Source organism: Falco punctatus (genome assembly GCF_963210335.1).
Source record: "Falco punctatus genome assembly, chromosome: 6".
Taxonomy (NCBI): Eukaryota; Metazoa; Chordata; class Aves; order Falconiformes; family Falconidae; genus Falco; species Falco punctatus.
Genome location: NC_137585.1, coordinates 33385211 through 33413031, shown reverse-complemented (window position 1 = coordinate 33413031; position 27821 = coordinate 33385211). Strand labels below are relative to the sequence as shown.

Here is a 27821-nt window from a genome sequence, read left to right as displayed (position 1 = left end):
TTTACTCTAACCAAGCCAGTAGCCAGAAAACAGAAGTTAGGCTAGGTGTCCAGGCCATGCTAATAATAGAATGGTGTTTGCAGAAATATGAAATCCATGCTGAGCTCCACATCTCAGCCACTGAAACAAGGGAAGTCTCTGCTAATAGTCTGCAGTCTCAGATATTACAGATCAGGACCATCACCTCCAGATGTGTAACCTGTTGCTCAAGCTGATTTTCTGACTTGTGCAGCAGTGCAGTGTCCAGACGGGCCCTGGGTCATAAGCCTGCTGTGCCAGCAGCAGCGCTGGGGAAAAACCATGGTGCTGCACTGTGCCACTACAGGAGAGGTACAGAGGGAATGACCTGAAAGTCCACTTCCTTGAAAAACTGATCGGTCTGAAGTTGCAAGGAAATCACCTTCCTATGATAAGTGGTCCAGGACTGTAGGAAGACAGAAACCCACCTTAAGATTTGGGGGAGAAGGGTTTATCAAGGTGTAAAGAGCTGCCCCCTGTAAGAAAGGGAACTGTGCAGATAGTGGAAGAAGTTGGCAAGCTCCTCTTGAGCTGGTTTGGATTCAATGATTTTGGCAGAGACTTGGGAAGCAATAAGAATATGGGGAAGAAGTATTTATAAGGAATCCACTCAGTCTTTAACTGCAATCTGGATTTCAGTTTGTTTGCTTTGGGTATTTGGGGGTGATGTGGAAGGAACATTTGAGTTCCCAACAGCAATACCTGGGAAGCAGAAAATATCTAGGGGAAAGGCTTTCTTTTACTTTGCTGTGAATCAGTTGGAACAATCTCTACATGCCAGCCTGAAAGAGCCTGTTTCTCACACCTCTGATCTCAGTTTTAATTAAACTCCACTCAAAACTCAGTCTCAATGGTCCCCATGGGAGGCAATGTAGCAGCCTGCAAAAGTGATTCAGGGGAGAGGTGAGGAGCAGGAGAGTAGTGGAAGTCTTGCTTCTGTCTGGATTATTTTTATACTGCTCTCATCAGCACAGTACCAGTATGCCTTCCGCTAGCAAAACAAGCTGCACAATTAGCATCTTGTAACTGTGCCTCTTTCTCCTCCCTCCCACCCCATTATGCAGAGGGGGATTTTGGCTTTGGCTAAATACTTTATATGCAGCATTACAGGTTTATAGATCTTCAGTACCTGCTACTGAAGATGGTGGGTTGCTAGTGGCTAAGCCAGAAGCATTCTGGTAATGTGAAACATCTTCAAATATAACACTTATTCTTCTTTGAAAAAAATAAAAATAAAAGTAAATATATACACATACACACTGTGCCAGCAGGAAAGATACAGGAGCCATTTCCTATAGCGCTGTAGGAAGAGCAGGCAACCATGCTGGTGTGACAGGTGAAAGGTAAAGGCCAGGTAGGTGTGTTTGATGAGTAGCAGCAGCGAGTCTTCTCGCAAGGACTCCGTGTTCCCCACAGCAGCAAGGCAGACAAGGAAGTTAGCATGAAATATAGCAAAAAGAGAGGCAAGACTACAATGTACAACAAAGCAAATTTTTTCCTGGGCTGTGAGTAAGGGGAATACTCTAGGTGTCATATGCCTGCCTCCTTCAGTGCCATTTGCTCTCTAATTGCTGCAGCAGCTTTGATGGGCTATGATCCCCACTGTGGCTTTGAGACAAAGTAAAATATGGGCAAAGTAGGAACTCATCGATTCTGGTACATAATTCATAAAACTTCTGTGTAAAAGATCCAGTTCATGAATTCCAACTTGATGAAATATTCAAAGGAAGATAAATATATTTGCAGGTATTAGACTCCCTGGCACTTAAAATCTCTCAGGACATTGTGCCAGAGAGCTTCCAGCCACGTTAATCATGCTGTGCTGTGAGTAACCCGCTGTAGAATGCACTCTGCCAGATGAGAACTAGGAGAGTAGGCAGCCAGAGATCTATGGGCAGCACTGAAACCACCATGCAGTGGCTACATGGCCAGGGGCCAGGCACAGGATGCAAAGCCTCTGGGGTAAATGCTTTTGTCCTCTGAGGGTCTAGTCCCCAGAGCCACCAGGGTCTGAGGGCAGCTTGGTGCACCTTGTGCAGTGTTTTGTGAGAGGACATAAGACAGAGCAAGAAGTCTGGGAAAGCCCCCGGAAAATGTTAGCCCTGAATGGAGCCACTTGGCTGTGCTGGCTGGTCCCAGAGGCATGCTGGAGTGTGTGAGCCACTGGACAGTGTGTGGACAAGGCACTAGCCTTTTTCTGAGAGGTTATGAGAGTGCAGGGGAGGGCACCAGCCACCAAATAGGCATTTGCTACCAGTGATCTCTCTGGTCCATTCTCACAGCCATCACCGAAGGTCCTGTGGGGAAGATGTCTGGAAATGTGGTGACAGGATCTCCTCTGCCCATGCACCAGGGATCTGGGTTGTCTGTGGTCACCACTGCTCTCTCAGCATGCACATTTCCCAGCCCAGGAGTGATGCACCTAGGTCCTGCCACACTCAGCTCCCTAGGACATCACCTCTGACATCCCAGAGTCTATCATGGTATCAGCGCCCACCACCACCCAGAAAGCATCACCATTGAAGACACAGATGCATACAGTTTTGCTTTTCAGGGAACCGTAGTCTTTAAGGCCTTGCCATGATAAACAAGTCTATTGCCTCACTCACCAGAAGGTCGTATCAGTGTTTAGAAAGTGAGTGTCTGCTGAAATATGAGGGAATTTTGGTCCAATAGAGCTTTTGACCACCTCTCTTTTGTGTCGGGCTAGGCAGTCTCATTCTATGAGCTGGGAGAGGAGTGCCATGCCCCCTTTCCAAAACTCTGTTGGGACACTCAGCCAAACTCTGTTCTGGCAGGGTGTGACAGCTCTTTTGCATGCTAGACAGGAAAGTCAGCCAGATCCAAGATGAGATGAAAGAGCAGAAGCCATTGAGCTGCAGCCTTTGAGGAGCTAGAAGGCAGTAAGTATGTTAGAAAAGTGTCTAATGTCCAATGGTCCAAGGACTTCTTGGTGTCATTCAGTTTATGAACTACCCTATGTTCAGAGATGTACAGGAAAGAAATAATTAGATCTTCTTGTGTCTGGAATAAAGATTACTTCCCTTCTCCAATTTTTATATTTATTTTGGCCTTATAGCTCAGATTCTCAACATTGTGCTTATAGCTACTTTCTAATTGCTCTTCTTGGATAGGACCTAAAACTTAGAAATACATAATGTCAAAATGCAAGGATGAGTCCCTGCAGTGACAACCTCAATGCAGCAATATCCTAATAGTTATAACAAGCGTGAACTTCTTACTCAGGAGCTAAGTGGGTGATAAGAAAACAAGAGTCACAAGACAGAAATTATGGGGATTCAGCAACACTACAGGAGGAAAAATGTTGAAGATACTCTCAGAAAGGTTTTGCGGGAATCATCACAGATTGGTAGTTTGTCCCAATAACATTTAAGGAATTGCTTCTTTGTAGGTTTCCTAACCAATACTGGAAATGGCTTTCCACTGGAACTCTAGGCAGATATCCCCCGAAGTCTTGGAGAGGTGTCCACGTGCTGTTAAGCAGTCATAGATATATATGTAACTACGAAGCTAAACCAAACACATTTGGTGAGCCAAGGAAGATGCGCTCTGCCTGTAACAGCCACACAGTGCCCAGACTGATGGGAATCAGATCATCTTTTCTTCTCCAGATCGGTGAAGACTGAACCAGCTGACATTTGGTGTAGAAATGATGTGGATGAATCTCCAATAACTTCACTGCTGACTGGGAAGATTATAAAATTTCTACAGACTGTTTTCTGCATATTTTTCTTTAAGTGTGTTTTTTCAAAGTTAAAATTCTCATTAAACTTGTTTCAAATGTCAGCCTTCTCTAATCTTCAGATTCCAGCCCTCAGGAGAGGAAAAGCTTTTATAAGGTCAAGAATCAACTATGACAGAATTGCAATCAATGTCTTCAGGAAGATAAAGATTGTCTTAGTTGCTATTTTCTTCTGTTTCATTATTAATGCAGCTGATGGGCCTAGGGTAAAGACAAATAGGAGCAGAAAATATTGTTGCCAAACATCTTAAAAGGTTTTCATCTGGAGTACTGAGAGTTATTACATTTCCAGAGAGCACAGAATAATTTGTTTATCTCTTCAGTACTTATACTCTTTCATTCAACGCAGTCGCAAGATGTTTTATATTATTATACTAGAGCCAACAGATCCATAGAGAGACTATTTACTTTCAAAATGTTGTAACCTATGTGTGTACAGTAAGGTATTATCATGCAGACTGCAGAGTACTCCTAAAGGCTAATTTAGGGAAAAACAAAGGAAATCTGTCAACTCAGCCTTTTTCTAAAGTCAGTGACGGGAGAGAGCTTTTCTAAGCAGGCCAACTCATGTCATTTAACATCAAGTATAACCATTCCTTCTCCACAGGCTGTAAAGTGAGGCTGGCCCACCCCATATTAACATTATTCTTGTGAATACCGCCATGACTAGAGCATTTGTTGACACAGTGACATTGAGTAAGGTTAAATACAGCTTTAACAACAAAGTGCATTTATAATGGATTAGTTAAACTGCATTAAATCCTTGCACAGTCTCTGGCAAATGGAAGTGAGTAAGCTGAACTGAATAAAGGCTAAATCTGTTCTGAAGAAGCATCCATCATCAGGTCTGAATGCAGGGGCAAACAGGCTTTAAAAACAAATGTGGTTGGTTGGTTGTTTCCTCCCCCCCCCCCCCGACTATCACTGCATGGACAACATTCCTGTAAGTGTTAGCACAAGGTAGGTTGCCTGCTATAAGTTTATACTCTGCTTGGCTGTGCACTACTTTTTCTACAGACGGGTCTTGAAAATCTAAGGCCTCCACCCTGGAATTGCTCATCTGATCTCTACAAAGCCCTAGTAGCTATTGCAGTGAAAATTGCACAAGGATCTCAGTTGCCAGACCTTGTCGACTAGCCTAGTAAGACCCAGAGAGGTTAATCAATTACCAAGTGAAAGTGGTGAGCTTTTTCACCTCTCTGTTTACTATATTTAGAAGAAAACACAGTATCTTCTTGTTTTTCAGACTGTGCCAGGTGATGTTTGTTTGCCTCAAGAACTGGATTTTACTCAGGCAAAATTTTTCCTTCGTTGGTCTTCACATCTGTTCTGGAAACGGTAGGTGGAGATAACAGCTCAATATTTCACTTGTGACTTTACAAGAATCATGACTTTGACTGAAAATATAAATAAAATAAGGAAAAATAAGAATAAAGAAAATAATAATAACAACAAAACCAACAACAATAATAATAATAATAATTACCACTTTTAGTTTAGTAACCACTTTAGGTTACTAAGGTGGTATAATTGCAGATGCTTTCCTAGGTCAGAAATGTGGTGCATCATCAGAGCCATGGGACGTTGTTGCATACATGGAAAAGGAAGTGAAGTGCTGGTCACTGCCAGATCATGGTCACAGTTGCTTGTTCACAGTTTGCTTGATGGTATTCATCCCTTGTCTTTCCTTCCTTCTGCAGTCTGGCTCTGGAGGAGCATACAGATGTTCACTGTAATACTTACAGAAGCGTTTTTTTCTCATCTTAATCTTTGAAAGCTCTCTAAATTGCTGCGGAGAGGAAAAATGCTGTTTGAAAGGAAACTGATTTAGGATGCCATAAGGTAGACTTTCTTCCTAGGACATTCTACATCCCTTTATTCATGAAAAAAATGTGGTCCATGGCTAAAACACAGAAAATACTCCTGCTCATGGAGTGGGAGTTGATAGGACAGGTTTATCTGCACAAATTAGCAGGTGGAGATCACCTCCTCAGAGTTGAGAAGCAGAACCCAGGAAACTTCTATAAAATTAATTTAGTGCTGTTGTCTGTCCAACACTTGAACTGGACTTAGTATTAGCAGCAGCATCTCATACATGGATGTGCAAAATGCAGCTCACAGCTGATCCCTTACTGTTGCAGATCTGGACTTCTGAACAGAGAGGGTCTCTGTTTTGCTTCAAGTGCTTTAATTCTGTTATGGGCATAAACAAGGTTTAGGACAGAACTGTCAGTCTGACACAGTGGGTGACAAAGGAAGATTGTGGTCAAGTATCTTGGGATGAGAAGCTATAGTATCAAGGGCCCACACTATCAAGGGTCCATTCTTGAAGATTTTTTGAGATAACAAGGTTTTACAGAACAGAGCACTGATCAACTGCATGCAAATAAACAAAGCAGCAAAACTCCTTTTAAAAAAGAGAGATCAGTAACATGACAAAATATTCAACAAGGCAAACAGGACATGTTTTTACAGTGAAGAGGAAAAGGCAAATCATTTCATGAATGGCACTGCACCAGCTCAGCTCTTTCACTAGCGCACCAGAGGTGACTAATTCTTTAGGAAAAGGTAGAAGACTGTATCTATACAGACTGGAGGAGGAAAGGGTATTTAATAGGAAGTCAGGTGAGAAGAAAAAGTGTGACCTGGTTAACTGTGTAGTTAGATAGAAAAATAATATTTCTGGGGAACACTAACCTAGTAGTTTAATATCATGTCCCCCACTATTGTGGCCCAGGTCTCCATAGCCTCTGTCTGACATTCTACGGCACATCCGCAAGTGTGGCTGTCCAGAAATAGCTAGATTCACAGACAAAGCAGAAATTACACAAAAGGATCAAATAGGGCCTTAGTTTTTGTGCCAGCCCTGATGATGTGGTTTTGTTTTCATAGTGGCTTTGTTATAACCTTGGGGAATGTCATGCTACTTCTAATTCCACACAGGATTGAGATGAGCTGTCAGTTTCCACCACAACACACCATGAATAACTTTAGAGGTAAAAAGTTCCCACTGCAGATTTGGAAGACCAGCCAAGCACAAAATCTGCTGGTTTATACCTAAATATTGGGGAAAGAGATATTCTGGAAGGATTAACCTAACCTAAATTCCATTTGATTAAATAGAGCAGTGTCTACGACACAGTTGGATATATCTGACTTAATGACCTTGGGTCCCCTTCATAGCTAATTAAGACCTGGTCAATACAGCCAGTAAAGACTGGATAGCAATTGCTCCTCTTCCCACTTTTTCACAAAATATTTTGCAGTAGTACCATGAGGGGTATTGGCCATTTTGAACATTAAGAATCATTCCTTCTCCCCGAGAATTTCTAGTTCAGTTAGTCAAGACAGAAGAAAGTGGGAGAAAGGCATTATTATCATGTACTAAAACTGTGTTATTTCTTTCCCCTTGTTCCTAAGCGATGCGAACTGCATACAAATTAAATTCAAACCAGGGAGTGTCAGGAGGATGTGAAATAGTGTTATTAGGAACAGAGTTCTGAAGGGAGGTGCACAATGCATCACTAACTGTGGAGGCATACAGTCAGACCTTCAGGTCACCTTTCTTCCAGGGGCAACCACACATCCAGTTTCTTCATGGAAAAATGCAGTGCATTTCTTTCCAGCAAAACACATTGATGGTTCATGCAAATGGTCACACTTCTGCAGTTGTGGTTTAACTCCAGCTGGCAACCAAGCACCACACAGCCATTTGCTCACTCCCCCTCACCCAGAAGGACAGGGAGGAGAATCGGAAAGGAATGTAAAAGTCAAGGGTTGAGATCAGAACAATTTAATAGGTAAAGCAAAAGCCGCGCACGCAAGCAAAGGAAAACAAGGAATTCAGTCACTACTTCCCATGGGCAGGCAGGTGTTCAGCCATCCCCAGGAAAGCAGGGCTCCGTCACATGTAACAGTTACCTGGGAAGACAAACACCATCACTCTGAACATCCCCCCTTCCTTCTTCTTCCCCTAGCTTTATATACAGAGCATGATGTTTTATGGTATGGAATATTCCTTTGGCTAGTTGGGGTCAGCTGTCCTGGCTGTGTCCCCTCCCAATGAAAGTCCTTGATTTAGTATAAATATCACCCAGCAACAACTAAAACCATCAGCACATTATCAACATTGTTCTCACATCATAGCCAAAATACAGCACTGTACTAACTACTAAGGAGAAAATTAACTCTATCCTAGCTGAAACCAGGACACTGTGGCATGGCAGATGCCATGAAGGTCCACACTTAACGCAATTAAGCTTATGGCTAATGGAATAAAAGTAGACTGAGGTCCATCATGGTGTTGCATTTTACATAAGGTAAGGACACACATACAGAGCTACAGATGACTGACAACTCAGTGGGCCAGCAGCAGCTGATCATGTGCCTAAAAATAGATATTTATGAGGAATCTCATTTTTCCACTCTAATTTGTGGCTACTGCCATTACTTTACACACAGTAGGTCTTACTCCATGAGTGATCTCATCAAGCTTAGGTGCAAATTTTGTCCCCATTACAGCAAAATCTGTAAAATAAAAGCAGAACAATAAAAAAAAAGAAAACAAGTTGCTGGGCTACTGCAGAGCAAGTAAAAGTGCTTACACAGAAGGTAAGGCAAGATGTCCTGATGATTCCTAATGGCCTTATAATCCATGAGACCTGAACATCTGAGAGGGATAAGAAAGATAAAAATCAAAAAGGAATGTAGGACTTTGCTAATTACTCTTGACAAGTTTAATTCACTTTTGACTTTGGATGACAGTAACTTCCAGTGTAGCCATCAGATAAATCCCACTAACATAGTATTTTTTGCTACAGTGAAGGTTGGATGTAGCTTAGAGTATCTTGGCTGAGTTCTGGCAGTAAAAGTGTCTAATTGGCATTTTTTCAGCAGTTTTGATACATCTTTCATAAAAGCCAACAAACAGCGGTCAGAATAGGAGTAAAAAAGGCAATCCAGCTTTCCTTTGGCCACAGCTGAAATTACTCTTTCATGAGTTTCTTGCTGATGGAGGTGAGCTTAAAGAAAAGAAAAAAAATTACTATTTAAAGTCATAGTAATAAGCTAATAAGCTCAAGTGCCAGAGAATTAGCATGAAAAATGTTAACAATTGAAAAGGATTATGGGTATATGTATTTTAAGTAAATATGTATATGTGTGTGTGTATAAGTATATGTTACTAGAATCAGGGTACAGCTACTTTATGGAAGAGTGTAGCATTAGACCCAAACACCATAACCTTAGATAGTGTTATTGAGAAGACTAACTGTGATTATTTCTAGGACGAGTCTTTTTTATGTTCAGATGAGCTATAATTATATAGAAGAAGATACTAAAAGGTAGAGACAAGAGGTGCCTGTCTTCACTCCTTGAATTTATGCCTTATGAATCAACTAAACCAAATCTTTTAAAAATGTTCCAGCATGTCAGCACAAACTTTATAACCTGGATATCTTTACTAAGACAGTTCAGAAACCTCTGTTCCACTGACTCTCCATAAAACTTAATCTCTTAAGTGCCTGTCATTTTGAAAATGGGACTTAACTCGAGATCCTCAAAGATATTTAGTCCTGTAACTTCTATTCTTTTGAATGGGAATACCTTTGAGGACACGAACTCCAAATCTAAGCAAGCACATGTGAAAATGCTACTCTAAATATCTAGCACTAGGAACATATCTCCAGATGAAAGTTAATTCAGAATAAAGTAGCATGTACATTTGAAGTGTAGGAAATATTCTGGAATAAATCTCTGAATGCAGGCGCATGACTCACCACCAGCAACCCGTGGTTGTTTGACAAGTCACTGACTTCTGATCAAGCCACACTAAACTTCTGATGGGGAAGTTTGTGCTTTTGCTGCTTGTAAGGTAATGAGGCTTAATACTGAGCATCAGCTGATGATATGAAAATTACTGGGTTTCTTCCCATAACCTGTATGTGGACATACTTAGTCAGTGTCCATGTATAGTGCTTTACTTCCATTCAACTAAATCCACTGTCCAAATAGATTACATTGAAGTGAGGCACTGTTACTCTTGAGTAGGTTTGTACATAAAACAGTTTTTCAGGTAAAACTAGGCAGTTCAGCTAGGCATCTAGGCTAATTTAGGTTTCTTCTATAGCTTGTAAAAGTGGTGGGGAGATATAGCCATGCCCAAAGGCAATTCATCCTCTTCTAAGACAGCATCTAAGAGAGTTGCTGTCAGCTAGAGAGCAAATCTGGGCAACCCAGCTGCAGAAATCACTTACTGTTTAGAAGGCAAAGCTGAGAAAGATTAATCCTGTCTCAAATGTCCAAACACAGAGCTGTTCAGAAATTGTGAAATAAGTTTTCCTGAGGAATTCCATAGACAGGGTAGCTTTAAATTTTCATAAACTAACCACAGTGATATGTGGAACACAGGATATGATATCCAGTGCATTTTTTTTCTAGAATCATGAAAAGAAAGGAAACCAACAACCAGAACTACTGTGGTGCTCTTGTCTACCATGTAGTATTTCAGGAATGAAAATAACTGAAATTATATAAAATTTTAAAGTTTGGATTCTAGACCTTACTTCCAGGAAAGTTCAACATTTCTATTATAATGCAAAGATTAGGATAGGGAAGGTGAGGCATCACAGAATCACAGAATGGTCAGGGTTGGACGGGACCTCTGACCATCATCTAGACCAACCCCCTGCTAACGCAGGCTGTCCTAGAGCAGGTTGCACAGTATTGCATCCAGGCAGGTTTTTAATGTCTCCAGAGGAGACCCTGCAACCTCTCTGGGCAGCCTGTTTCAGTGTTCTGCCATCCTCAAAGTAAAAAAAATTAAGAGACATATTAGGTTTACCTCTCCACAGTTTTCTTGCATGCCGAAAAGACTATATTTTTGGGTGGAGTTTCTGAAAAGTTGGCTGGAAATATCATCATACAAAATAATTGACTTATATAATATTTTCCTCATTCAGATACTGTTGTATCTCATGCTTCAGGCTGTGAGCCTACAAATGAATTCATATGAGTAGATTTAATTTACTGAAATGTCTAGTCTGTGTCACGTTTTTATCCTGGGATGATTCACATATATTAGTTACCTAACTGAAAAGTATGCCTTTCATTTACAGTTAAGAAAGGTTAAAAGCTTTAAAGTTAAGGTCTTTGTTTGAGGGGTCAAACAAATACTTAACTGTAACTGTAATTCATTACAGCTGCTGTCTTTTTGCCACCATATGAAAACCAGAAACCAGTTCTTTTAAATTCTGCTCATCTACATGCAATGCAGGAAGGAGTTTATCTTATTTTTATCACTAAAAAATAAACACTATGTAATGCTATGGGACCACAGTGAATTTCAGTGACCCAATATCTTCTCTCACACAGTTGTGGAGCAGTTAGGAAGCAATCTAATGCATTTGGCCAGTTGCATCGTGCTGTGTATGAAAGGCCAGAACCCTTCCTGACCCTGTGCCGATGAGATTCAATCTCCCTTTTATTGGGTTAATAAAACTGTAAATACTCTCAATGGCCCTAAAAGCATTCATTCCTTCTTAAAGTCCACTCACTGCATTTGGTTTGATGACTTTGTCTGGCAATAAAATCACTCTACAGATTATTAATTACTATTATTAGGAAATACTTGTGTGTGATTTCAAAGGTGTGAATAATGCCTCACAGATAGGAAAAACACAAGGGAAGAAGTTCTGGCCCCATTATTTCTGTTCTTTTTTTCTCCTGCTGTGCTGCGGTGAATACCTGGCAGGGAGTGAGACAATATCCATTTACTCTTCACAGCGTTGACCCCCATAACTCTGTCTTTGGGAAAGCACCTGCCTCTGTAGGCATGTATGGGGCACGCATGATGACTGCTGCAGTGAGGCCAGCGCAGGCTGTATGCTGGCTCTGCCTGCAATGGCAATTTAAGGCTCTCTAGCTGATACCAAGGGACAAGTGCTGGGTCGTCACAGCACCAGAGGTGAGTGAGTAGATATGGGATGCAACTGGCTGTGCCATCTGTTGAGGATCTACATTGACCCAGGCTAAGTGAGAGGAGCTGCAGGAGCAGCAAACCCATTGTCTCACCCAGCAGACTTCACAGCAGCATGGAGATCATAAGCCGCCTCTGCAGACACTCTGGAAAACCCAGCCACATTTATAAGAGGAGGTGGGGCACATTAAAGGCCTGGGAATGTTTAAACCTGCATGCTCCTTTCCTGCTTTTAATGGGCTCCCTGTCTAACAATACTGCAAGCTCTTCAGCTGCTCCTGGGATCATGGGCTTCTCTCACTAAACACATGTGCACCAAGGGATCCTCTGGGTTAGTGGTGGCCATACGGCATCTGCGTGGCTTTTCTCCATTATTCACTTCCAAGCCAAGCTGAGGAAGCCTGTGATGAAGGACCTGACTAAGCCTCTGGTGCGCAAGGCTTTCCGCTGGGTTACCGGGTACGCTGAGGTTGAGCAAGGAACAGGCCTGTATGGCTCACATCATTTCTCGGAGTAGATGACACCAATACTATGCAGTTACCTTGAAGTCACCCTCAGCTCAAAGCAGGTTTTGAAGGCAAAAGCAAGTAAAATAATATTTCTTTACAAAATCCAAAATATACACTACAGTTACAAAGTTTTATAAGGACACAAGTGACAAAATGGAAAGAAAACTACATTTAATCTACTTATCTCAACATTCAATCTAAAGGTTGGTCTCTTCACTTGTATCTAGCTGACAAGCTGTTAGACCTTATTTAACCCACATGGTTAGGGAATCAATCCTTGGGGACAATCTGTATCTTAACTTACATTTATAGAAGATATCCTTGAGCTACAAAAATATGTTAGAGTTTCTATCTAATTATTCCCTTCAGGTTTCCTTGGAGCTAGATGTAGATTCTTAATACCCTTTCTCTCTTTGTTTCCTCCACTCAAGTATTATTTATCTGTAGATTATTTTATTTCATATAAATAGGTAAAATGACATCCACATTTTATACAGACTTTTTTCTATTCCTTACTGAGCCTAGACATAAGATTATCCAATTACAGAGAGGTGATGGCAAGCCTGGATGATTGACCTCCACTTCTGTTTTTATGGGATAAGGAATAGACACACTTTTCTTCTATTCTGGTGGTTGAACTAAAATAACAGCACCTTTTATTTTGGTTTGGTTCATGAGAAAAGGGAGAGTTTCTGTCTACTGTATCCCTGTTAACATGACCTACAGGTTCGTGGCCACCTCACTGCATTCTGAATGAGTGCTCACCACTGCTGCTCAAGCCACAGCTCCCCTCTGATGCCTCGTTACCCTGGCTCTAGGCTGAAGTAGTCCTTTACAATAAAGTTGAGCTTAAGACTGAACATTACACACCTGTCTACAGTGCAGCCATATGGAATGGAAAGACTAGTGCTTGCAGGATCATCCCTGGTTTAGATATTGCCTATTATGATGTGATCTGGAGAAGAAGTTATGAAAATCCTTCCTTTCAGTGAGCTACAGTGTATTGCTCCTTTGGTTTGGAGATCGAGGCATGTTAGTTGCCATATGTAGAAAAGAATGTAGGGAGGTAAACTAGCATAAGCCAATTCATTGTAGAGAGGCCTCCAAACTAGCTTAAGGAAGAAAGGCTCCAGGGCTCTGTTCATTTATTTCACTACAGGCATCTAAAGCCATCTGGGATGTCCTACGGTATTTTGCCTGTCTTCCAGCTGCTCCTTCAGGGTGTCCCACAGGTCCTGCACAATGTCTGCCAGCCCTCTGTGAATGTTTCAGGTACTCCTGGGGCATTTCAACTGTTCCTAAATGCTTACACTCAGGGGGAGTCGAGTAAGTGTTCAGTATCTATCATCACATGCACCCACTCAGAGCAATGACTTATTATCTGTATGCTCCTCTCAACTCTTGTAGCTCTGCTGGTAGCCAAGAGCCTTCACCAAAATCAGAGCCTGTGTGTGCCAGGAGCTCTGCACAAAGCTAATGAGAAACAGTCCCTAGCCCAAAAGGATGGGGTGGGGGTGGGGGTGGGGTGGGGTAAGCAACATATCTCGCCCATGCTTACGCAAGAGATCTTTTGCAGAAGACAGAACCAAATTCACATCTGAATGCAGTCAACATGTATCCAGTCTAGACTGCCCTTTTGTAGGGTCCTTTTGCAATATCTGCATTATCTTGTCTGCAAGAAATCTAACACCTTGTGACCCAGCAGGGCCGGTGAAGGAGGACTGAGTCTGAGTCTGTAAAATATAAACTGAATTAAGACAAAATAAGTCCTGAAATGCAATTATCCCTTTTCTGTTCCTTGAAATATCTTCACTCTCCTTGCCTTTCCCTACCTTCATTTCATGCCACTTGGAGTAAGATTTATTTTCAAGCAGAAGTAGTGAATTATGGTCACGGTGCTGCAGCCTCTCAGACCCTATATATCACAGATAGCTCTTAACCAGCGATGTATTGCTAGGAGTATTTTTGCAAAAATTTCGGCTACTCCATGGAGATTTCTTTAAATGGCCACAATGCAAGAAGCAGTTTGATGTTATGGTGTTTGTGCAGGTATATGTCTCTCCTTTTTTCTGCTCACTGTGTTCAAACTGGAGGACACATTTTGGGGACCTAATGGGTGTCAAACAAGAGTGAATTTCTTGGCAATGATTCATAATCCCTGCCAAGCAGGAATTTCGAACAGAAAGATATTTTTCTACTCTGAGAACCATTGAGGAAACAGTCCAACCCTAAATCTCCAATAACTTTGGAGACTCCTTCTTGGATGCCCCTGACATATCTTTGTGCCTTGCTTAAAGCAGAACTCCTACTGATCCACTTCCCAGTTTCAAAGGGAAAAAAGACAATGTATGCACAAGGTACTGCCCTGTTGGGCAGTTGCGACATTCAGGTCTGATGCTGTGACCGTCAGGGTTGCCTGCCTGCTGGCAACCACTTTGCCCTGCATCATCTGGTTTTTCTGGCACAGAATATCAAGGTCAAGGAAGATCGGCTCTCTGCAAGGGTCTGGGCTTGCCTCACATCAGGTCCAGTGCTCAGATGAACAGGCAGCAGTAGCTGAGCACCACAGGCTAAGGGCCCTACCCGGCAGAAACAGTCTCGACACCCAAACCCATCACACCCATCCCCATGTAGCATACTATACAAATGAGTTGTGGGACACAGGTATGTCATGTGGGTCTGTTGTTGGCTTTTCCTGTGACCGCTGGAAATAAGCCTGCTGCGGGGCTGCACTGACAGCAGCGCTGGCCAGAGAGCTGCCTGCTGTGTTTGAATGGCACAAACTTACTGCAGGATCAAGCCTGAGCTCTACCCCTGCCATTGCTGAGGCTTCATGTGCTCCTGTTTCCATTTCCCTCTCAAACTATGGGCTTAAAGACACAGCCTTTGTCTTCCGCTCACTCACAACTGGGAGATGTCTACTCACAGGTCTAGCCACCCAGCACATGCAGCCAGCCACTGCTTCCATAGTGAGAAGGAAAGAGGCTGAAAAAGAGGTGGGAACAGAGTTAGTTTATTGGGGAAATGTGGATAAAATGCTTCTTGTGGAAAGAGGTAATGAAGGCCCAGGAAATAAGATTTTAAAGTGTGGGACACTGCTGTCATGTGTTGCCAGCCAAGGTTTTTCTTACTTGCTGCAGGCTGCAACAGAGTGGAAAGTCATATCCTGAGTTTCTAGCTACTATCAACTAACCAAGCACCTTGCTTCACTTCAGTTTATCTAGCAGCACCTGATGGAATGTTCTGAAAGGTTCTTTTCCCCGTATTGAAAATAAACAGACAGGGAATAACTCTGTGAGTAGCAATATAATGCCAAACATTTAACCTTGACTTTGTTTTGGTTTATGACCACTTTTAACCAGCTCAGTACTGCAAGTGCTAGGAGTCAATGCCAGTTGCATGGCCGTTTGCATGGCCCTGGTCAAACTTGTAGTAGAAAGGCATCCTCACTACAAAAATCTACAATGCAGATTGCATTTCTGCTGAGTTCTTGGCAAAAAAAAAAAAAAAAAAAAAAAAAAAAAGCAAAAAAAGCAAAAAGCAGGTTTTGTAGTGTCTCCTTCTGAGAGATGGTCCAATCAATCAGATATTGCTGGGGAGTGCTGACAAAGGGATTCTTGTGCTGCATAATGGGAAGTACTCTGTGGACACACCAATTAGGCTGACATCTTCACCAGCATATGACTGCCTAGAAAGCACATTTGCGGAGGAGTTTGGCTGTCTTCTGTGCACTGTAGTGTTGTGAATTTCTGGCTATTTGTTGTAGTACTTCAATGGGAAGATAACTTACTGTGGAAAAAATGTGGTCCTAAAGATTTAATCCTTTGAGTATTTGATTTTACCTCTCAGAAATAACCAATATTTCTGAGATACTAAAAAAAAAAAAAAAAAGGAAAACATTTTTCTATGATGCTGCCTATCTGGCAAATGCCCAGCAGGGAGTTACAGAAAGATGCATCTCAGAATCTTTTTTTTTTTTTTAAAAAAAAAACACAACCAAAACAAAACTCAAAAGAAAGATATTAATAATTGCAAACCAACCTCGAAAAGCCAAATTGAAAAATCAACCAACTGTAAATCAATTACATACAAATGGATAAAGCAAAGACAGAAAGACACTGGTCGGCCGGTTGGTTTGGTTTGCTTTACTGTCTCCTGTCGCAGTGGATATGACATGCACATTAGTGCCAGATGAATTCATAATGATCAAGGAAGTCACTACATGATATGATAAATGAATTATTAATGACAGAGCACAGAGTAAAAAGCATCCTCTGAGCCAAGTGGTGAGTGAGGGGTTCAGCATGCTGCATTGCCAGGAGGGAACAGGGGTTCAGCTACTGGTTCTAGTCTCTTGCTCCTCACAGATCAGGAGGGAGGGTGACCTGAAATCACTTGGTTAGTGTCTGCAAGGAAGGCAGTTCTTGCCACCACTTAGAACAGTCTTTCTGCCTAGCTGAAGACTGGCATTTTGTGACTTCAACTAGTGTTTACATCTTCATGACTCAGAAAAATGCCTTTGAGTTATAGTCACACAGAGGAAAATGATGGGACAAGAGCTCTGTGCTCATTAATAGACACTGAGGCACACCAGGAAAGAAAATCCAAACAAAGATATCAGGTGTGTCAATGACAATCTGAAGGAGAAGCAGGCATTATGAAATGAGCAGTTGGTCATCTGCTGCGATGACCCAGATCTTTCATGGATGCAAAAGCTAAGACAGCTCCCACCTGCTCTTCCAAGCCAAGTCTACCACATCTCCTAAGCTGGATGCTGTCTGCTGGATTCACAGGACTTGGAGCTCTGCTTTCATTGATCCCTACCACCACCTGTGGGACACAAGCACTTTAGTATTGTGGGGCTTTTAGTGGCTCTAGAGTTAGCTCAGGAAATGTTCCCAAGACCCATCAAGCAATAAATACAGCTCCATTTTCAAACCAAACAAGGACTTGCAGAAGGCCAGCAGAGACAAGCCTGGGAGTTCTACTTTGTCCCAGGCACCAGTGTGTCTTCCTCCTTGGATGAAACCTTCCTCCTTCCCTTTCCTGAGGGAAAACCTTGGGGCTATTTGGAGAGCCGTGGTGGGAGTTGAGTACTTTGGAGTTGTTTCTTTGTTGAAGAAGGTTCTGCTGGGACATCCCTTTTGCTTTCAACAGTCCTTGTATAAAGCAAGAAAAATAGAGATACTATCATCCTACAGTTCCCCTCCCTTGTGTGCATCAGAGTTCCTAGAGCTGTGTCAGGAAAAAGTTTGGTGTAAATTGTTTAATTATGTCTTATATCCTGCTTCTCTAAGGAATCCTGAGGTTTAAGTTTTCTCAGTGAGCAAATGGCCGTTTTGGATTTTTCTCTTTTCCCGTTAGATTTAAGAAAGATAAAAAAAAAAAAAAGATAAAACTTATTGTGACTGTAATGCATGTTTTCAATTGGTAGCAAAGGCAGTCAGTTAATTTCTGCTATTGACCACAGAAAAAAGGACAATAGATGATGCTGTGTAAGGGCACTGGGAATGATCTAGGAAAATACAAGAGAGGGGGAAAACTCAAAGGGCTTGGGAAGGGAAGGGAAGGAAGAACTACACTTACATGGGGGGAAAAGGGAAGGGATGGCAATGCCAGGGGGTGGGGATGCAGGCTGGGAACTGTGGGGGAGCAGGACTGCTTCTATGGCTCAGCGTCCTAAATGAAGGCACTCACATGTTTCACTTAAATTGGAGAGAACAGCAGTTCTGTTGCCAGTTAACTCGATACAGACATACTGTCAAAGGAATATTTGTGCTCATGGAAAAACCCCGGTGATGGCTGCAGCTGCGTTTTTAAACAGGGCTCTGTTTCATTGGCATGAAGGCTGGACTCGGCATGGAGGGATAGCATAGGCAGGGAGGATTCATCTCAAAGGCAGAGGTGTCTCTCACTCCCTTTCTGACTTGTGCCTTGCTTAAAGTCTATGCAACGCTGTGGCTGGGGGTCACAGGCAGCTGCCCCATTGCTTCCCCATATGAGAGTCCTGCACCGCAGAGAGGTAGGACTCAGCGAAGAGCAGCTTTGCTTTGTTTAATTTGCACCCCACTGACATTAATGAGGGCATAATTTGCATGGAGCATTTGCCTTGCTGGCCTCCAAACCTGTCTCTAGGGTGGAGGTGCATGATATGCATTGGGAATCACACGTCCCCTGGTATCTTGGATGGTGGTGGTACAGTCAACGCAAGCAGCAGCTGGGTGAAATCCAAACAGAGGGGAAAAGGGCAACACTGTTTGAGTGGAGATCTCTCTGATGTGGCTACCACTGGTGTTGGATCAGAACAGGTCTGGTGAGAGAGGAGAGCAGGGGATGTGCTCCCTGTTCTCTGCACCCAATGAGACCAGACAACACTAATGGGGGATACAGGTCCTCAGAAACCTTCACACCTTCTCACACATCCAACCTGATATATGGTTTCTTTTGCACATTGAAGCAGCAGCTTAACTACTGTGATCTTCCCCTCCTCCCCACCCCCCCCACCCCCACCCCGCCCCGCCCCGGCTTTTATACACCCTGCAGGTGGGCAAGAGACATACTAAACCCTGGATGAGTGTTCTCCGCTGTTTAACTCTTTTCTGGCTGCACTCCCATCTCCACTCAGCAACAGGAAAGGCAAGGCTGGAGCAGGACTGACCAAGCAGATCCGAGGCCCAAACACCAAGAGCTTTCCTGGGAGATACATGAGCATTTACCCTCATGATGGGGTCTTATAGCTCACATCTCAAACACAATATATTTTTCTGAGAAGACTCCAGACACAAGCACTTACAAGATGTACTGGGTGGCTTAGGACACTTCAGAAGGTGTGAACCATCACTTTTATATTCTATCCTCAATTCTGCTGCTTCTGTTCCATGGTACCATCCTGCAAGACTCAGCTGGTTCTGGCTCAGTTATCCTGGAAAGGGACTGAAGGAACAGACCATGAAGGTGACAAGGACAAAATGGATGAAGTCTCCTCAGTCTCTGCATGGCAGCTACAGCCCTTTCAAATCAGGGAGGGTGAGACAGGAGTCCACAATGTTCCTGGGAAAGTTCAAGGGACACCTATGTGTCATCTTGTTCAGTGTCCGGATCTCCTGAGAAACCTGCTGCTGCTGCTGCAGCCCTGTCTCCTGCCCGGACCAGTAAGAGTTAAAAGGATGGTGGGACAGAGACAGGAGTCCCACATTGCAAACAGCAGCCAATCTTACATGTCAGGGTCAGGGGAGAAACTCTGAGTTGCTGCCAGTCAGTTCAAGAGGGAGCAGCAGGCAGTCATTTTACTGCCTTTCATCAGGAGCTGTTTTGGTATTTGTATCTATTTCTTTGCTTTATTTAGTATTTTATTTTTTTAAAAAAGGAGAGGAAAGAAAAGGGGGGGGAAGGGGAGGATAAAAAGGAACAGCTTTTGTCTTGTATTAAATTTGAAGGTAAGGGAATCAGGATGCAAATTAGAAATAACACATCAAAACAGAAAAGATGATAACATCTAGTTAAGGCTGTTAAATTGCTCCTTCAGCTCTGGGGGTTAGAGAGGAGTCTGGGAGTTCAGGAGTCTGAAAAAGAGATAAGATTTGTATTTAACTTACAACTAAACAGCAGCAGAAATAAATACAAAAGAGACACTTAACTGCACCAGTGGAGACATATGCTAAGGGCTTGGGTTCAGGAAGCAACCTGAGGGGCTGAAGGATGCCCCAGAGGGGAATTCCTCTGGGTTCCCCCTCTTCTCTCACAGGTAAAGGTGGAGGAGGAAACATGATTTTTTACTGTTCGAACTTTCAACAGTAATGGGAAAAACTCATAAATCTAGCCAGGGTATTTCACCCTGCCATGAGCGCCAATTAAGGTTCCCGTCCCTCCATCACTCTGTTGTTCACCCTGTGTGGCATGCATTGATCTGGGCTTCAGACAAATGATCACTCTGCCATCCCCAGCTGCTAGCTGCTGGCTGCTGCTGGTGCCGGGGCTGTCTCATTGAACTCTCTTTCTAGATGTTCAGAGATGGCTGAGTTGCCTACTGCACTGTTATGAAAGCCACAGATCAAGAAAAATTGTACTGAGCTATTTTCCCTCCTTCAAGACCTATTTTCTCTCTTTGTTTCTATCTGTCATTTACTTCAGCTACTACTGAGTTGCCAGTACATTGTCTCTTCTCTGTCAGAGCTAATCTGCATTCTCATGGAACTGCCTGTTCCTTTCCATTTCTCATTTATCACTTTCACAGCTGCATGGCCAGCAAGAGAAATGTTTCCATGCCCGATATCTAAAGCAGCAGTTTTCAACTATTTGGCTTATGGATCCCTAGCAGTTCTCCAGTAGATGTACAAACTGCTTTAGGAATTAAATTACTGTGGTTTTCCCCCATGTCTTTCTTTCAATGCCTGTGAAGCAGTCTACAGACAACAGAGATTTTACAAAACATAGTTGAAAATCACCTCTCTAGAAAGACCTAAATCCCCTTTGGGCCTCTATATTTCACATGTTCCTTTTTTCTTCTAATTTTCCTCCTTTTTCTTTTCTTCCTCCTCCTTCCACCTGTTTCTGTTTCTCTTGCCTCTCCCATAACTACTCTTTTCCATACCAACTGATATCTATCTTTTCCCTTTAGTTCCATTGTCAAAATGGTAGAAGAACTTCCAAAGTGCTATTACTTTGCTGGTGCATGTCTTCACCCATTGCCATGTCAGGAGTCCTCCTGCTGCTCTGAATACATATTTTCTGTGCTGCAAGGAGAGATCAGTATATAGCGAGCCTTGTGCCTAACGCAGGCCCAGATTACACTAAGCACTGCTGGTATTGGAAGGGCAATAACTCACACCATATAGCCCTCCATGCAGAACTGGGTCAAGCAAAAGCGTTTAACTTAGGGAGGGGTTTTTAATAGGGATATGTTTTTTTCTGTCCATAATGCCAACCATTTGTGGAATTTCATTAAGCTCAAAAGTGTGAGATGTGAGACACATGTGAGAAGTAAGTAAGTGGAGAATCTGATTACTGCTGAAGTTTCCCCTGAAAGACTCACATACATTAATATGGCAGTGTTCGGTTTATCTGCCTGTGGTAAACGTAGGGCTTTCAAGCAAGGAACTTCACAGAAGGAAAGGCTAATCTGGATGCAATGTTGCCAGTCCAAGACATTCAGAAATATCACATAAGTCCCCCAAAACCATGTGGTGAACCTTAAAAAAACCCTCACATTTAAAAACATAATAATTTTCTGGTTTCTCTTCCTTTGAATCACAAGCAGGAAGTAGGAAGAAAGCCCAGACATCTGTCCAACAGGACCCAGTGTGAATGGGAGATGCTCAGCAAATCTGCAAGATAAATGATTGGAAAGGGGATTTGGCATCCAAATCTCTACCACTGTACTTGGCTGATCCCCCCATGTCTCAGCTGACAGTTGTTTGCAGGCTGTGTCTGCAGAGGAAGACGTACACATGTATTCAGGATTATACCAGGTCAGTACCAGAGCCTCATTAATGTTGCCATGTAGTTTCCAAACTAGAGCTAGCCTGCACTCACACCTTCGAACATGGACAGCTCGGCCTTTCCATGTCTGTGTACACAGATGCACCCAGTGATGCTCACACTCTTTCAGCCATCACACACGAGATACTGGCAACTCTTCCTTTCTTGCCAGCCATAAAAGGTGTCCCCATGTGTTTTACTCCTGCCTTCTCTCTCTTTTGTGTATTTTCTGTTCATCTCTGCCTTTTTGTCATTAGGTGGAGCCTGGCATCAGGAATGATTCTGGTTGTCTCAGGGGAACTCCCCGCAGATCTAGAGATCTGTAACAAAGGGAATGTCACAAGGCTAAGGCTATGGAGCTTGGACCATGACTCGTCAAAGAGTTAGCTGTATGTATTTAACTTTAGGCACTCTGAAGGCACACTTCAGGCATCACTGAAGTCAGCTGAACTGTTCACAGAGCACAAAGTGCCCTGTGTGCTGAATACATTGCATGATTGGTGCCTGAGGCTATAGACACTCTAGGGCAGGACTTCTCTCTTTGCAGTTATTTCTCTCAGAATGATATCCCACTCAGACTATGTGTTTCCCCTGTCCCCAAAGTGCTTTTTGAAGGAAATCTGTACCAGCCACATTTTGCAACAGAAGCTGAGGGGCAGGAAGAACGTGGGGTACTAATGAGTCCTCTCATACATTTACTATTTAAGGCCTGTCCCTGCAAAATGTCTTTAAATTTGGGGCTACAAGGTGCTCTAAAATGTTGTCATACTTCTGGTCTCCCTTGTTAATGTGATAGATGTGCTACAGCAAAACACAGTTGTTCAGGACATGAAATACTGTTTTATTCCATGAGTGACCCAGCTCAAGAAGCAGGCCAGTGGTTTGGGATCCTGGGCCTTTGATTTTGCCAACATCATGCCACTGCAAAATGGCCTCTGTCACTGCCAAAGCTTAGGAATGCCTGTGGTAATTTGAAAAAAAAATAAATTATTACGCTAGATTTCACAGTCTGTCCAGGAGACAAATGTTTCTTATCTGTTTTGGGTTTACTTTTTTTTTTCTCATTGGTGTGTTGGTTTTTTTTTTCAAAACTGTACAGCTTTACAGCTACATCAAGCAAAAGGCGGTTGAATTTTCTTCCATCTTTTTAGAATTGCTATACAAATTGATAACCCTTTTTCTCCATATCCCCCCACAAATGAATTATATAAAAAAAATAAATGCAGGAGGCAGAGGTCCTCCCTAGAGATACAGGGGTAGAGCCTGCCTTTTCCTTTGCAAGTCTGAGCAGCTGGTATTATCTGAACATACAAATCAGAATTATTATGCACTTTATAAAAAGGTACATCTAGTCTATGAATAAATTTAGCATAAAATTCACTGTTCTCCTGAGACATCAGGAATTAGTAAAAATTCACTTGCTGAATCCAAACAAATAGTTATTATAGGTTTCTAAAGAGGAGACCACGTTCTCTTTGTGAAGTGCCTGGTGGAAAAAAACAACCCCTCTGTCCTGCTGCTTGGAGTCATAATAATCCTACCATAGTGAAAATCTTTTATAAAGGAATTTGGGTGACAGTGAGACTCCACATATGTTTTCACAAACCTTCAAGTGCATTGTTATGAAGCTGGTATTGCCAGATTCAAGTAACCTAGTCTCAGAAAGGCCCCAGATCATGGATTGGATTAAAAATGCTCTGAGCTTTTTAAAGAGACAAATAATTTGATATTTTCATTTCTTTATTTTAACATCTGGTTCTTGAGCTCTTCAGGTTTCTTCTTCAGGGTTTATTTCAGCATATGTGACATGGTTTTTGTATTATAGCTGGGATTCACATGTAACACAATGGTCCAAGGACATAGGTTTTGATGAAAACCAGCAGGTTTTCCCAAAAGTTGTCACTGCTCTGTCATTTGACAAGCTTTGACAGCAGACTGAGGGAGGTGATCCTTCCCTTCTATTCAGTACTTGTGAGGCCACACCTGGAGCGCTGGGTCCAGTTCTATCTGAGCTGTCCAGTAAAAGAGAGATATGGACATACTGGAGACAGACCAATGAAGGGCCACAAAGATGATTAAGGGACAAGTAAAAAAATGGCTGGATGACCAAGCCCAAAGTGTGGTGGTGGAGTGTGTCCAAAGAAGGGCAGTGAAGCTGGTAAAGGGTCTGGAGCACAAGTCCTATGAGAAGCAGATGAGGGAATTAGGATTGACCCTGGAGAAAAGAAGGCTCAGGGGAGACCTTATCGCTCTCTACAACTACCTGAAAGGAGGTTGTAGTGAAGTGGGTGTTACTTTCTTCTCACAAGTAACAAGTGATAGGACAAGACAAAATGGCCTCAAGTTGTGCCAGGGGAGGTTTAGACTGGATATTAGGAAAACCTTCTCCACCTAAAGGGTTTTCAAGCATTGGAACGGGTTGCCCAGGGAAATGGTTGAGTCACCACCCCTGGAGGTATTTAAAAGATGTATAGATGTGGCACTTATGGACATGGTTTAGTTGTGGACTTGACAGTGCTACATTAATGGTTGGATTCAATGATCTTAAAGGTCATTTCCAATCTAAATAATTCTATGATTCTACCTCCCAGGTTGCCCAGGGAGGTTGTGGACTCTATTCTTGGCAATATTCAAAAGCCACCTGGACACAGTCCTGGGCAGCCTGCCCTAGGTTGGCCCTGCCTGAGCAGCAGGGTTGGACCAGATGGCCTCCAGAGGTCCCTTCCAACCTCTGACAATCTGATGCTGTGGATCCCTTCTATTTTTTCAAGATGTGTTCAGTGGTATTCGTACAGCACATAAGGCCTCCTTCCTCAAACATCTTTTGTTTAGGCAAGGCTTGTGCTCACACAGGCTAAAACTGTATCCTTTGGTGCATTCTAGAGAAGGTGCTATATATTTAAGACTACTAATTCTTGTGGGTACACCTGTGCCAAGGAAAGATCTCATAAGAACAATATTTTGCTTCATAGTTTTTAAAATGCTCATTTCTCTGCACCTTTTGTATAAGGTTAAAAGGATATCATACACACTGATTATTCCCAGTCATTCTTGGTTCTGTCAGCACTGACAGCCCTAATTTCTAAATTGAGACAGTAAGTTCCAACCAGTTTTGAAGCAACTAGAATCAACTGGAGGAGGGGAGTTGTAATACTGTGTCATAAAAAAAAAAAAAAAAAGTCACAGCTTACTAATAGTGAAAAAAAAAAACAAACCAAAAAACAGTAATACAGTGCAGGGTCTAATAGCCACAGTCCCAAACTCAATCAAATGGCTCTCAGAGGGAAACTGACTTAACAAACAAAATCTTTTTCAGCTCTGGGCTGATGTCATTGCTGACATATTCAGTCTCATGGTCACATGTAAAAGGAAAAGAACAAAATTGTAAAAGGTCTGGTTTGCTCTCAATCAGAGAATACCTCAGGTTTACTCAAGGTTTATGCTAGTGGTGAGAAGTTGAATCTTGCTGTCTGAGCTGAGATACACTAAATTATCTATGTCCTAGAATATGTGACTCACGAGAAAAATTCTATAACCTATGTGTTTCCTGTGTCAGTGGTCTTACAGAAATTGCATTGCCTTCCTATAGACAAACCTCTCATTGCTGTCAGCAGACTTCAATAGGATATCACTTTTGTGTGCTGTTTGTCTGCCTTTTATAACAGAGTAATTCCACCAGAGTCAACAAAGGTACCCAAGAGAATCCACAGATAGGACTGAGTCATGTGTAAATAGGACCTGTCTGTAACCTCTGCATTACAGACCTGTCTGTAATCTTTATCCTGCAGACTTTTCCAAGAATTATGAGGACAAGCATAAGACTTATAGTATGTTGAGAAGAACTGGCAAGGGAAGATCATTTTTAAAGAGGAAACCTGAAGACAGGTTTAGAAACTCATGCTGAAGCATAGCCTATTTGCTCACAGACAGGGGAGTCCATATATATGTATCACTGGCCATATGGGGTATGGCTCAGAGGTCTTACTGGCCCTGGGAAAGGGAAATAGAACACAGGTCCTCCATTTCCTTTCCCTGCTTTTCACTTCCTTCCCTACTCCAGCTTTCAGCCTTAAATGAAACTATCCTAATGATGGCAGAAAACTCATTGAAAAAAAAAAAGAAAGTACCCTTCTGTCTGTTCAGTGAGCTGAATTGAATTGCTCATGGCTTGGAGGAGGGCTGGAGAGGGGCACAAGGGAAGCAAATGGGCAGAGATGAGCAGGACCATTCCTTTGGCAGGAGCTGTAGAGTCAGCACAGCCATTTTTGCCTACTACCTTTCATTACAAATCAGTCACCTCCAACCTTGGCTGCACTGACACAAAAGCACCATCAGTGCATATTTCTAAGGCACCCAACAGTAACTTATTGGGTACCTACTAATAGACAGACTCATCTCCTCTCACCCCCATCACTGTGCTTACTGGAAAACATTTGCTTCAAGTGCCACACTCAGTTAGCAACAAGCCTATTATTGTAGCTAACTGGAAATTCCCTGCTTAGTTTACTTTTTCCTTCTTGCAGAGGAACTGCCTATTCATCAGAAAAAAATCTTCTTTGAGACAGTTTAATTGCAATGAAGTTGCTGTGAAACCACTCATAGGCTTCAAAACCTGAACGAAAACTTTGCCTGACTTCTTACCAACCCACCTTTCCAGCTAGAGGTCAAGAAGCCCCACTTTTCAGACTCTCCACTGTTTGCAGTTTGTTCTCCTGGCAGGTTGACGAGGGACCTGACCAAGACCCTGTTAGATACCAAGCTTCCAAGCTTCAAAGTCTCTGTGTCCCCAGCTTTTGCCTGTCACAAGGCATTTAGACTTTCATTGCTCCCGAGCTTCAGGCATGCTGCAAACGCTGGGTTGCAGCTCAGCAGTGCAGCTGACGAGGAACTGGGAATCTGGAAGCCCTGCAACTGGCAGCTTCCAAACCCTGGATCTCCTTACTTGGCAGATGCTATGAATGATTTTTTTGTTGCTTCTCTCCAACAGAACTCAGTTTACAGTGGAAATGGGACTGTTCTGGTTCCTGATCCACTCACCTCACAAATTTGAAAACCTCTGACTTTTTATTTTTAAAAAGAAAATAGCCTTCAAACCAGCATCCAAACTCTAACCCTGTGTAGAGCTCTACCTACTAGTATCCTATGGAATCAAACAATACAAAAATATAAACTTCCAGAGACCCTCTTGGGTAGAAGTCTTCAACATGTCAATGATTATTTTTAGAATTATTACAGTCCCACAATAATAATAACAACAATAATCATAATCATGTGTTTAAAGAAGACAGATAATTCCTTTCAGAACCCACAGCTGTTTTCCCAATAACTAACTCGTGTGTCCTGTAATGATATTATTTTGCATTCACTTTTGTTATAGCACAATGCTATTTATTGCAATTGCATGACTTAGGAAAAAAACCACAGGCTTTTCAGTTACTTATGGGCTTCTTTTATTTTATCTTTATTTCTTTTTCTTTGGTGTCACTTTGCTGTTAACACAAATATAGTGTTATTACAGCTTAAGCAAGACTCCTCTTTACAAGTTCAGTTAACAATAGCAGACAGCTCAGATGAGTCTAGCGAGTATTTTACCATAATTACTGAAAAACTACCCTTATATGAAAATCAAGAGGATCAGAACTAAACATGTGCAACCTGAGCACTCCCCAGAGACTTGCCTTGCTTGAAGATGTCATGGTATCATCTGTATTATGCAGAAACGTATTTCTTCTGTAATGGAAGCTCCATTTTCAATTCTTTAATGTACCCAAAGAAAATATCTGCACTTAGAAAAATGTAATCAGATCAAAAAACAATCCCAATACGGACCTCGTAAAACAGCTGAAACAAGAAAAGTTTTGTTATTTCCATTCCATCTGATGCCAGTGATCTCTAAGACACCTGGATTCATGGACAACTCAATAATTCCAAACCAGTATCACTGCTTGCATGAGGTTGATTGCTCAAGATATCTTCAGAGACAGCTGCCATGAATACCAATCATGTAGTGAAAACCCAAGTTACGTCTCTGACAGCAAATGCTTCAATATAACGAAGACTGAGACATAATGAAGCATCT

The 27821-nt window shown here is 42.4% G+C and overlaps 1 long non-coding RNA gene across 1 annotated transcript; it reads right to left on the bottom strand.

The window, feature by feature from the left end:
* Nucleotides 1-680: 680 nt before the first annotated feature.
* LOC308066271 lies at nucleotides 681-24915 on the bottom strand. The gene is made up of 2 exons (XR_013929096.1): nucleotides 18786-24915; nucleotides 681-18749 (listed from the first exon to the last, which is right to left on the bottom strand). It is a non-coding gene; the product is annotated as an uncharacterized lncRNA (long non-coding RNA).
* Nucleotides 24916-27821: the final 2906 nt, after the last annotated feature.